Source organism: Balaenoptera borealis (assembly GCF_965194805.1).
Source record: "Balaenoptera borealis genome assembly, chromosome: 8".
Taxonomy (NCBI): domain Eukaryota; kingdom Metazoa; phylum Chordata; class Mammalia; order Artiodactyla; family Balaenopteridae; genus Balaenoptera; species Balaenoptera borealis.
In genome coordinates, this window is record NC_138865.1 from 70,358,085 (window position 1) to 70,370,676 (window position 12,592).

A 12,592-nucleotide genomic window follows, 5' to 3' on the forward strand; every position below is an offset into this window, starting at 1 on the left:
ATCTGAGGAAAGCATCTGACATAAAAGAGAGAAAACAAAATAGGTAAACATAACAGAAAAAACTTGAAGGAAACAGACAATATGAGAAAAATAAAAGTACAAAAAAATGTAATTACTACTTTTGATTGTTAAAAGAAGACGGAACAAGGAAGGCACAAAAGGAGAAATCAACAAAAATTTTAAAAATAAATTTTAGAATAAAAATAAATTTTAGAAAATTTATCATAAAATATGTAGCAGAAGGGAAAAAAATCCAATAAATGTTTAGAATATAAACTTGAGGGAATCTCTCAGAAATCAGAGGGGAAAAGTCAAAGAGATAGTGAAGAGAAGAGAAAGTATAAGAAAACAAGAGGATTATTGTAATGTGTGAATCGTAAAATTCCCAGAAAGTGAAAATATAGGAAATGAAGAAAATAAATTGATTACAGAAACAAATAAGGAATTTTTTTCTAGAATTGAAGAATATGAGATCCCAGAATCAAAGGGCACACTGAATGAACATCACAATGGACACTTACCAAGGTAGAAGACTGAAATTTCAATAATGGGGGCCAGCATACTGAGAACAAGGGAAAATTTCTTTAAATCTCACTGGAGAAATAAGCAATTAGAATGGCAGTGGACTTTTCAACCACTGCACTGAAGAAAAGAAAAAAGTAACATTTCCTAAATTCCAGCTTCCAACAAATATTTCCATAATCAGACAAATGATTGATCAAGATCAAGTATGAGGACTGAAAAAAGATTTTCAGATATGCTAAGTCTCAGAAATATTACATCTCATGCACCCCTTCTCAGGAGCTACTGGAGAAGGTGTTGGACCAAAGAGTGCAGTGAACTAAAAGATGGAAAGCCACAGGATCCAGAAACCAGAGGATCTAACAAAAGACCAAAGTTAAATCCTAAGAATAATGGTAAAGGAGAGTTGACAAGAGCTATAGAACAAGGCTAAAGAGAGACTAGTCTATGGATGTAAAAGGCATATCTCAAAAACAAACAAGTCACGTTTAAGAGAAAATTTATCTTGTTTTTAAATTGTGGTAAATACACACAACATAAAATTTACCATCACAATTATTTTTAAATGTACAGTGCAGTAGTATATATTGACATTATTGTTCAACCAATCTCCAGAACATTTTTTATCTTGTAAAACTGAAACACTAAACCCATTAAGCAATAATTTCCCATTTGCCCCTCTCCACCAGCCTCTGGCAACTACCATTCTACTTTCTGTTTCTATGAATTTGACTACTCTAGATACTTGATATAAAAGGAACAATACCGTATTTGCCTTTTTGTGACTGGCTTATTTCACTTAGCAAAGTGTCTTCAAAACTGTGGCATGTGTCAAAATTTTTTTCCTTTCTAAGTCTAATATTCCCTTCCTTGTATATACCACATTCTGTTTACCTATTCGTTAGTTGACGGACATTTTGTTGCTTTCACCTTTTGCTATTTCGAGTAATGCTGCTATGAACATGGTGTACAAATATCTCTCTGAGACTCTGCTTTCAATTCTTTGATATAAATTCAGAAGTACCATTGATGGATCATATGGCAATTCCATTTTAATATTTTGAGGAACCACCATACAGTTTTCTATTACGGCTGCACTTTTTACATTCCCACTAACAGTGCACATAGATTCCAATTTCTCCACATCCTCACCAAAACTTACTTTCTGTTTTTATGGTAGTCACTCCAATGAGTGTGAGGTGATATCTTGTGGTTTTGATTTGCATTACCCTAATGATTAGTGATGTTGATTATCTTTCTCTATGCTTGTTGGCCAATTGTATATCTTCTTTAGAAAAAATGTCTATTCAAGTCATTTGCCCATTTTTAATCAGGTTTTTTGGGGGGAGTGTTGTTGTAGAAGTTGTTAAGTTGTAAAAGTTCTTTATATATTCTGGATATTAATCAGAAATATGATTTGCAAATATTTTCTTCTATTCCATGGATTGTTTTTTCACTCTGCTGATTGAGTGCTTTGATGCACAGAAGTTTTCAACTTTGATAGAGTCCAATTTATCTATTTTGTCTTTTGTTACCTATGTTTTTGGTGTCATATCCAATCAATTACTGAAAAATCTAATGTCATGAAGATTTTACCCTACGTTTTCTTCTAAGAGTTTTATAGGTTTTGCTCTTATGTTTAGGTTTTTGATCCATTTTGAGGTAACCTTTGCATATGGTGTAAGGAAAGGGACAAACTTCACTCTTTTGCATGTGGATTTCAGTTTCTCCCATACCATTTGCTGAAAGAATGTTCTTTTTCATTGAATGGCCTTGGCACCCTTGTCAAAATCACTTGACCGCAAATGCAAATTTGGTTTTTGTTCTGGGCTTCCAATGCTATTCCGTTGTTCTATATGTCTGTTTTCATGCAGTACAACACTGTTTTAATTACTGTAGCTTTGTAAAAAGTTTTAAGATCTGTCAATGTGAGACTTCCAACTTTGTTCCTTTTTTTTTTAAGATTCTTTGGCTATTCAGAGGCCCCTTGAAATTCCACATGAATTTTAAGATAGATTTTTCTATTTCTGCAAAAAATTGCTCTTAGGATTTTGAAAGTGATTGCATGAAATCTGTACATCACTTTGGTAGTATTGACATCTTAACAATATTAAGGATTCCGACTCATGAATATGAGATCTCTTTCTAGTCATTTGTGTCTTCTTTAATTTTCCTCAGCAATGTTTTATAGTTTTCAGTGTACAAGTCTTGCACCACATGGATAAGTTTATTCATAATTATTTTTTAATGCTATCATAAGAGGAACTGTGTTCTTAATTCCTGTTTAGGATTGTTCATTTGGATTTAGTTTGTTCTTTTTTTCTAGTTCCTTAAGGAATAAGGTTAGGTTGCTGATTCAAGATCTTTCTTCATTTGTAATGTAAACATTTATAGCTGTAAATTTCCCTTTTAACACTGTATTCTCTTCATCCCACAAGTTTTGGTATGTTGTGTTTTCATTTTCATTTGTCTCAAGAAAATTTATAATTTCCCTTGTGACTTCTTTGATCCATTGGTTGTTTAAGTGTACGCTGCTTAATTTCCACATATCTACAGATTTTCTAGTTTACTTCTGCTTTAATTACTAGTTTCATTCCATTGTGATCAGAAAAGATACTTTGTATGAGTGCAATCTTTTAAATTTCATTAAGACTTGTTTTCTACCTTACATATGGTCTATGCTAGAGAATGTTCCATGTGTACTTGAGAAAAATGTTTATTCTTATTTTGGGGGGCTAGAGTATTCTGTATCTGTCTATTAGGAACCAAATGGTCTACAGTGTTGTTGATGTCCTCTATATTCTTATTGATCTTCTCTCTGGATGTTCTATTCTTTATGGAAATTGAGTACCGAAGTCTCTTACTATTATTGTAGAACTGTCTAGTTCTCCCTTCAGTTTTGTCAATGTTTGCTATATATATTTAGAAGCTCTGAAGCTTGGTGCATATGTATATTAATTATTGTAAAATCTTCTTTCTAAGTTTACCCTTGTGTCATTCTATAATGTCCTTTTTTTTACTTCTTGTAGCAGTTTTAACTTAAAGTCTATTTTGTCTGATACTAGTATAACCACCCCTTCTTTCTTTTGGTTACTGTTTGCACAGAATATCTGTTTTGACCTTTTCACTTTTAACCCATGTGTGTCCTTAGCTCTAAAGTGAGCAAGTTGTTGGATCCTGTTTTGTTTTGTTTTTTAATTTTTATCCATTCAGCCCATCTGTATCTTTTGAATTAGGGAGTTAAATCCATTTACATTTAAAGTAATCACTGATAGGGAAGGACTTAATATTACCATTTTTTCATTGTTTTTTGGATGTCTTATAGATTTTTGTCTCTCATTTCCTCCCTTACTACCTTTTTTGCAACTAGTTGAGTTTTATAGTGACATGCTTTGACTAGTTTTTCATTTCTTTTTGTGTATATTCTGTAGATGTTTTCTTTGTGGTTACCATGGGAATTACACACAACATCTTAAAGTTATAACAATCTATTTTAAGCTAACAACTTAATTTCAATCACACACAAAAAACCTCTACTCTTTTACTTCTCCACTCCCTCTCCATTTATGTTACTGATGTCACAAATTACATCTCTCTATATGTAGTATGTGCCTGTTAACAGAGATATATCATTTTTAATGCTTTTGTCTTTTGAATTCTATAAAAGATTAAAACTTAATGTAACACATGCAGGATATACAGTGATGTTGGCATGAAGAAGTTGACCTCCAGCAAACAATTTTTGAAACTGGATAAAATTATAAATAAAGTTATCACCTGAAATCACTGGGAAATGACCAGTGGCAGGCAGAGACTGGAGGGGAGTATATTCTTGATAGAGTGCTGTTGCTTTGGGTGAGAATTGTGATTATGTGGCTTTTTAAACTAATTATATCCCAAACTCCCACCCCTGAAAGAAAATTGCAGCCTTGTCAGCTCAAGGTGGCAAACAATAGAGTTCAGATTATCAGAGCAGCTGGAAATTTAAAGGGACAATTTTTGGAAGAGAGAGAGGATCAGAAAGGCTGATATCTAAAATCTGAATATAAACTCTGCCCAAATCCCTGGCTGACTGCTAAACTACACATGCACACAAGAGACCCAGGGGGCTCATCAAAAAGGCAGGCAGAAACTAGAGGATAGTCTACACTTGAAAAACTCTATGGCTCCTAATGAGATTTGTGAATTTTATACACCTTTGGCTGAGTGTACTACCTACCACATATAGTTTAAGTGGCAAAAAGTGGAAGACTTACTGACTTAAGATGTCAGAGGAAGAACTTGGAGCTGAAGAAGTAACTGGGAATTTATTTGGAACCACAGAGCAAAGGGACCATGGAAAGAATGGACCCTGTAATCTTAGTATAAATTTGCTCAAATTCTCGACTGACTACTCAGTTATGCAGGCACAAGGGAGATACACAGAGGTCCATATTTAAAAAGCAGCAGCTGGAAGCTGAACAAAGTAAGGTGTTGAATCACCTGAGAAGTCAGATTTTGTGGTTTCAGTTCAGACAAGATAACTGTATGTTAGAGCAAAAACAAACAAATAAACAAAGCCAATAAATTTCAGAAGAACCATTCAGAATCCAGAGTCACTACAGCATAATATCCAGTTTTCAACCAAAAATTCCTAGAAATGCAAAGAAACAGGAAAGAGTGATACACTCAATGAAAAAAAGTAATCAAAAGAAACATACATCAAGTGTACCTAGGCATTGTATTTAGCTGAAAAGTCCTTAAAGATTATAAATGTATAAGTAGTATAAATATGTCAAAAGATGAAAAGAAAATATGCTCAAAGGATTAAAAGAAAATATAGCATTAATGAGTGCAAAGATAGGAAATATCAAGAGAGAAATGGAAAATATAAAAAAGAACCAAGTAGAAATTCTAGAGCCAAAAAGTACAACTGAAATTAAAAATTCACTATGGTGAGTGAAATGTTGTCAACAGCAGATCTGTGATTTTAAAAAGTATCAATGAACTTGAAGATACATCAATAAAATGAATCAATCTGAAGAACAGAGAAGATAAAAAAAATTGAAGAAAAATGAACAAGGCATTAGAGAACTGTGGGGAAGTACAAAGCTGTCCAGCATGCATGTAATTAGAATTCTAAATGGAGAGGAATGGAATATAAGGCAGAGAAATATTTTAAAAAATAATGTCTGAAAATATAAAACCTATGCATAAATGTTTATAGCAGTTTTATTCATAAATACCCAAAACTGGAAGCAACCAAGATAACCTCAGTAGGCAAATGGATAAACAAACTCTAGGACATCTGTACAGTAGAATATTATTCAGCAATTTTAAAAATGAGCTATCAATCCACAAAAAGATATGGAGGAGGGTTAAATGCACATTGCTAAGTTAAAGAAGGCAGTGTGGAAAGGCTACGTATTGTATGGTTCCAACTATCAGACATTGTGGAAAAGGTAAAACTCTAGAGACAATAAAAAGATCACTGGTTGCCAGGGATTTGAGGGTAGGTCGAGGGATAAATAGGTGAAGCACAGGAGATTTTTAGGGCAGTGAAACTATTTTTTTTGATACTGTAATGATGAATATATGACATTATGCACTTTTTAAACTCATAGACCTGTACAACACAAAAACTGAAACAATGTAAATTATGGACTTTAGTTAATAATAGATCAATATTGGTTCGTTAATTATAACAAATAAACCACACTAAGATAAGATATTAATAATATGAGAAATTGTGTAAGGGAGAGAGGCTTATATGGAATTCTCTGTATGATCTGCTCAATTTTTCTGTAAATCTAAAACTGCTCTAAAAAATAAAATCTACTAATTTAAAAAGCTTCCTAAATTTGATAAAGAGGAACATAAATTATTTAATGATGTAAAATGTTCCTCAGTTGCCAAGTGCAATTGTTGTGAATATCGTGCAAATTTGTGATTACTTATGGTGTATGAATTAGAAGCTAGAAAATGGACATTAGAAATTCCTGGGAGATGAATCTTTATTCAAAGAAGATTCATTCAAATCCTTCCTGAGAGGAAGGATTTGACAAGTTAATTAATTTGTTCTCTCTCTCTCTCCTAAAAGCTTTTGCCACTCAAATCATTGCCACGCTATGAAATAATTTCTGTGTATCCACAGCATCACAACCACCAAATGTCAGGTTTTTTGATTTTAGGACACAGGGAAAGAAATGGAGAAAAGTGCTTCCCTAGGGCCTGAGTAGTATGGGTCACAAGTGCCAACGTTTAGGACAGTAGTTTGTGCTGTGTGAGTCCCAAGCCACAGGTCCTGAGTAATAGAGGTGTCTGAGTGTTTTATAATAGATTATTTTTGTGTCTCTGTGACATGTGGGGCACTCTATAGTATAAGGCTCCTCCTGCTAGGGTTTAAAGGAAAAAACAAGGAATAACATAAGAGTGTTATTTAGAAATATCACACTAAATATCAAAAGAAACAGGTAAAATAAGCAAAAGTCAATGCTTTGGAGAGCAGATGTCAAGACACAAAGCACAGTGGGCAGGGAATTGCTATTTATTGATAATTAATATTTCACATCAAAACTGAGCACATGTACTGTTTTGATTAGAAGAGAATTTTTTAAAAAGAAGAAAATTATTGGGGCTTTTATAACTTTATGACACTATACTTTGGCTTTGCCTTCTATAGGTTGAACAGTCCCAGTTCTAAAACCATTCCTTTTAAATGGGTCACCGTCCGATTTTATTCTTTAATGTAACCCTCCCTGTTTATTCCCCCAAGAAAATCTCAGTCCAAATAAAATGATTTCTAATAAGACCTCAAATACATGTGACCCGGTATATACATCTGTTTTCTTAACTTTTATCTTTATCCCATCTTTCTTGATATTGACCACTAATATCCAATTAAGATCCATGAAGTAAGGGACCATACATAGCATACAATAGTCACTTGAAAAGTATACGTTAAATGAATGTATAAATATGTAATTAAACTGACAATGCTCCTAGGCAATGAGGGGGCATTTTGGTAAGTCATGAAGACAATTAATAAAGTCCAGAAAAAGTGGGAGAACAAGATGATGGAGCTAGATAGAATTACATATATTTGTAAAAGATGGGCAACAGGATGGAGACTCAGAAGATCTACAGCACACTGTTTCTGTGCTCCATCATCCCCATACCTGTCCCCACAGCCTCGGAGAATACAACTCTAGTATATAGAGTGTCAACGCTACAGGGGTCTAGGACACAGAATAGTGTTTTGCAACTTTGGTACTATTGGTGTTACTGGCCAAATATTTCTTTGTTGGTGGGAAGCTGTCCTGTGCATTTTGGATGTTTAGTGAGTAGAGGCCAAGAATCCTTGGCCTCTACTCACTAGACACCAGATGCATCCTTCCTTCAAAGGTCGTCCTTTGATTGTGACAACCAGAATGTTGCCAAATGTCCTCTGGGTAGCAAAATCTCCCTTGGTTGAAAGCCATAGACCTAGATTGAAATAAATGTGTTACACTCACTCCACTGGCTTTAATGTAATAATGTGGAAAATACTCACAGCATATCATAATATCTATTACTATATTATCTATCAGGGTACCTATTATAGGTATCATAGTAATTTGTAGATTACTTATATTTATTTTAAAATTGTCCAACACAATGAAAAATTCTCTTGCATATAAACTATCTGATCTATCTAAATTTTTGTTTAAAACCTTCTTATTAACTCACCTCCCCTCCATTTTATTGAGGTAGGGGTAGAAGGCAACAGTACTTTAGAAGCTAGGAGGGTGTCTGTGATGGTCCATTAATCACCATGTAAATATGTATTGTCCCTCTCTGCTGCCTAGGTGGTCACTGTGGACTGGATGTAGTATAAGTGGTCTTGTCAGAGTGAAGTCCAGTGTCTCTAACCACAGACTTTACCTTGTAGTTATTAGGATAACAGTAGGACAGCTTGTACATCTGTAGCAAGAGCAGGTGTCATATACCTGTGAAAGCTCAAGGGGTTCAAAGTTAGTAAAACCATATATGTTGCTCCTATATGTCATTAGTGCACATACTGGCTTCTTGACCTCCACCCATCTGGTTGCAGGTTTCCTGTATATACAAATCAGGCAACACAAATATGTTTATACTGATAAGATATGGTATCTTTCACTGGGCAAAGACAGGTCTTATGATATGGTGCTGTGGTCAGAATTTGGATTTGAGTCATCATTAACCAAAACAAACATTCTACATAGAGAAATGGAATAAATTGTCAAGGAATTCTAATCCTCTAACCTGTTAATTCCTTTACTTTTGGTGCGTTGGGGCAAAGTTGTGAGACAAGTTGATAACTTAAAACTTTAAAAATTTATTGTGATCTGTGTGCTGCTGAGAAATGCATAATTTGGGGATTTAACTCATGATTAGCTATTAAATGGCTGTCAGGAGAGAATTCTGCAGTAATCGGTTTAGCTTTTAGCCCTTAATTATCACTTCACAGTGGATTTGGGGTGAGATAATTGAGAACTGCAACACTTAAAGGACTCCAGTTGGGCATTTTTAACACAATGAAGTGAATTATTTCTCTATGAGGACTGCATTTAACAGGTATTGGTAACAAGGAAGGAGATGTGATTGTGTATGGGGTTTTGTAAAGTGATTTAAAGTAGTTGATTCATTCATTATGCAATTAGGTGGAGCTCAGCTGTGTATAACTTGTCTGGTGTCTAGGTCAAAGAATGTCTTTCAAAACTCCCTAAAATTCATTGTAAGGATTTCATTTTAATGGAGGGTTAGAGAGTTGGGGTTGCTGTCTAGACTATTTAATAGATTCTACCTTAGATCCTGTGACCTTGGGCTGGTTCCTTTCTCATTTCTTTTGTTTTCTTTTCTGCCAAGTGAAATGCTTTCATTCCATACCTTATTTGTATAAAAACTCTTAAATGCTCAGCCCTGGCAGGTAGTTCCTCGTTTGTTACTAACATGGACTTGCCATCATAGCGAGGTTGTTGCCTACTGTCCAGCCCTCACACACCCTACACTCACAATTGTTCACTCTTAGCATGCACACACACACACACACCCCATCATGATATTAATTAACCGTTATACTCTTCTCAAGAACTATCCAAATCCTCTTCAATCTTTAAAGTTCTCAACAAATGGCAGCTGAATGCCTTCTGTATGACAATACATTAACTACAATGATGATAGGACACAATCTCTACCCTATTGAAGCTTGTAGCACACACAGGTAGACATGTTACTCAGGAAGGGAAATGGAAAGACCAATTTCATAAACTTACCTTTTGCTCTCCACCCAACCAGTGCAAAATGACTGTCATTAATTCATTACTTATTCATTCAAGGAGCAGGGTATTGACTACCTACTATATTCCTTTTCCTGTATTCCCATCTCTTTGAACCATAGTGAAATAGGATGTGAGTTTCCATCTAAAGGCCATTCCACACCTTGATAATAGAACACTGATTTGGAATGGGGTGACAAACTGCACAGTCCCAGAAAATAAACCATAATGACTATAAACCAATAATGGAAATTTCACTTCCCTTTGCAAGATACTTTTCTAGACTCCCTCATAACCAGAAGTGAACATGTGACCTAGTTGTTGTATCTGATGTATACAAAAAAGCATGCTTGGAGGTTTCTGAGTATGATTTTTCTTAAAGTAGAAGGAGGAGACTTTTCTATCCATCTCATCTTTGAGTGCTAGGATACTGGTATAAGTAGTGTCTCAGGTTGCAACCAGGAGACAAAAAGCACAAAGGTGAAGAGTCCTCACCCTGAGACTGACAGAGAAGTATGTAAAGGGCCTGGAAGAACTTCCACTTCTGAATGGTTGGAATCACTCGTGTCAGACCAATGTTCCTACTGATGAAGCTAAAAATGGCAGAGAAAATACAGCAATCATCTGGCTAAAAGCACTGGAAAGCTGTTGAGGCTATGAGAACTGTATGGGCTAAAACTCTGGGGAGGTGAATTCCTCGGGGAGGTGAGAGGAATTCTACAGCCATTTTTACTCTGGGAGCATTTAGTGATAGTGGGCTTGGGCAAGAGGTTTAGATTCTGAAATTTGTACCAACTGCTGCTAAGGAATAGAGAAACTGGCAGAGTTTTTGGCTGAGACTGGGAGAGGATTAGCATGTAGCTAGTTTTCCTTTAAGGACGTTTGCTGAATTCTAGGGCTGAGTGGGAAGGAAGGCTGGAAACCTAAGCAGAACATTCCTGGGAAGCAGAGCAGAGCATTCAAGAGTTTCATGAGACAAACACTGGAATTCAGTGCCCACAAAAAGGAGGGGTCTTGAAGAACACACTGGGCTCTTAGTGGAAAATCTTGGGGAACCAGGGTGAGCTAGAGATAGACTGGGACTTACTAGGGATCCTAACCTTGATTCAGTCCTGTCCCTGAATAGACTGAAGTAAGTGATTAGTTACTGCTCTTTCTGCCTGGCAATGGGAAGAGTAAATCCCTTCTAGAGGAGGATAAAATGACTTGGAACTTATATATATTATAATACCCAATGCTTGGCATTCAACCTAAGATCACCTGGCCTGACAAAAGGCAGAACCACATGATTGAATACCAGGAGCAAAACTCCCACACGTGCATGCATGCACACACACTAAAAATAAAACCACAGATAATTTAAACATTATAGTTAGCTGAAAAGAACCTTAACATAATAGTGGTTAATATATTAAATATACAACATGAAAAGATGCAGAAGACAGATAAAAGGCTCGCAATTTCACCAGAGAACAGAGTCTATAAAAAAAGAAACAAATGGAAATTTCAGAACTAAATATACAGAGTCTGAAATTAAGAATCCATTACAGGGGTTAGATGAGACATAGCAAAGCCTAAGAGGAGACAGGATTAGTGACCTGAAAGACAGGTCAACAAAAGTATAAACCTAAACCACACCTACATCATAGAAAGAAATAAAATAAAGAGAAATATCATAGAAGCATTCAGGAAACAAGACACACTACCTTCAAAAAAGCAATGACAAAACTTAAAGACTACGTCTCAACCGAAACAGTGAAAGCCAGGAAACAAGGCAAAGACATCTCTAAAATGCTGAAAGAAAATATTGACAATCTAGAATTCTATCCTTCAAAACTGAAAGTGAAATACAGACAGTTTAAGACAAACATAAACTAAGATAATTCACCACCAGCAAATCTCCTCTACAAAGAAATAGTAAAATGGAAAAAAAAAAAAATAATAATAATAAAATGAGTTTTGTAGGGAGAAGGAAAACGATCCCAGAAGGAAACGGGAATTGTAGGAAGGAACGAAGAACAACAGAAAAGATACAATGTGGTAAATATAAATAAATACTGACTGTATAAAACAATGAGAGTAATATCTCAGAGGGTTTAAAATATATGTAGAATTAAAATATATGACAATAATAACACAAAAGGCAGAAGGGGCAAGTCCTAAATGTTAAATACCAAAAGGCAGAAGAGGTAATGTTTTTGATTATGATTAGTCAATGATAAATATTGCAATCTCTAGTGTCACCACTAAAAGAACTATAAAAGAATATATAACCAACCAATTTGAATATTAAAATATTTGATTATTGTAAAAGAACCAAGGAAAGAGAGGAACAGAAACATAAAACAGATGGATCAAAAGGAAAAAATAATAGTAAGATGGAAGATAAATTTTAAATATATCAGTAATTATATTGCATTTAAATTAACTAAATACTCTATGTAAAAGATTAATATGCCAGCTAGATATAATACCAAAGCCCAGTTATGTGCTGCAAAACCCAGTCATATATGCCTTAAATATAAATACCCAAAAAGATTTAGAATAAAAAGATACCATACAAACTCTAGCAAAAGAAAAAAAAAGCCACTGTAACTACTAATATCAGAGCAATTATTCTCTAAAGCAAGGATAGATACAGAATTAGATACACATATAAGGCAAAAACAAGAGGGGGATTTCATAATAATACAGGGATCAATCCACCAGGTAGATACCACCCAAAACATAGCTTCACATATGAAGATAATGCTGTGAATCATGATGATAAAGTTGATTCAAAAAACAAACCTTAC

The 12,592-nt window shown here is 34.7% G+C and overlaps 1 long non-coding RNA gene across 1 annotated transcript in view; it reads right to left on the minus strand.

The window, feature by feature from the left end:
- LOC309634109 overlaps positions 1 to 12,592 on the minus strand; it is a 334,079-nt gene that overhangs the window by 289,626 nt on the left and 31,861 nt on the right. The gene's annotated exons all lie outside the window — the stretch shown is intronic.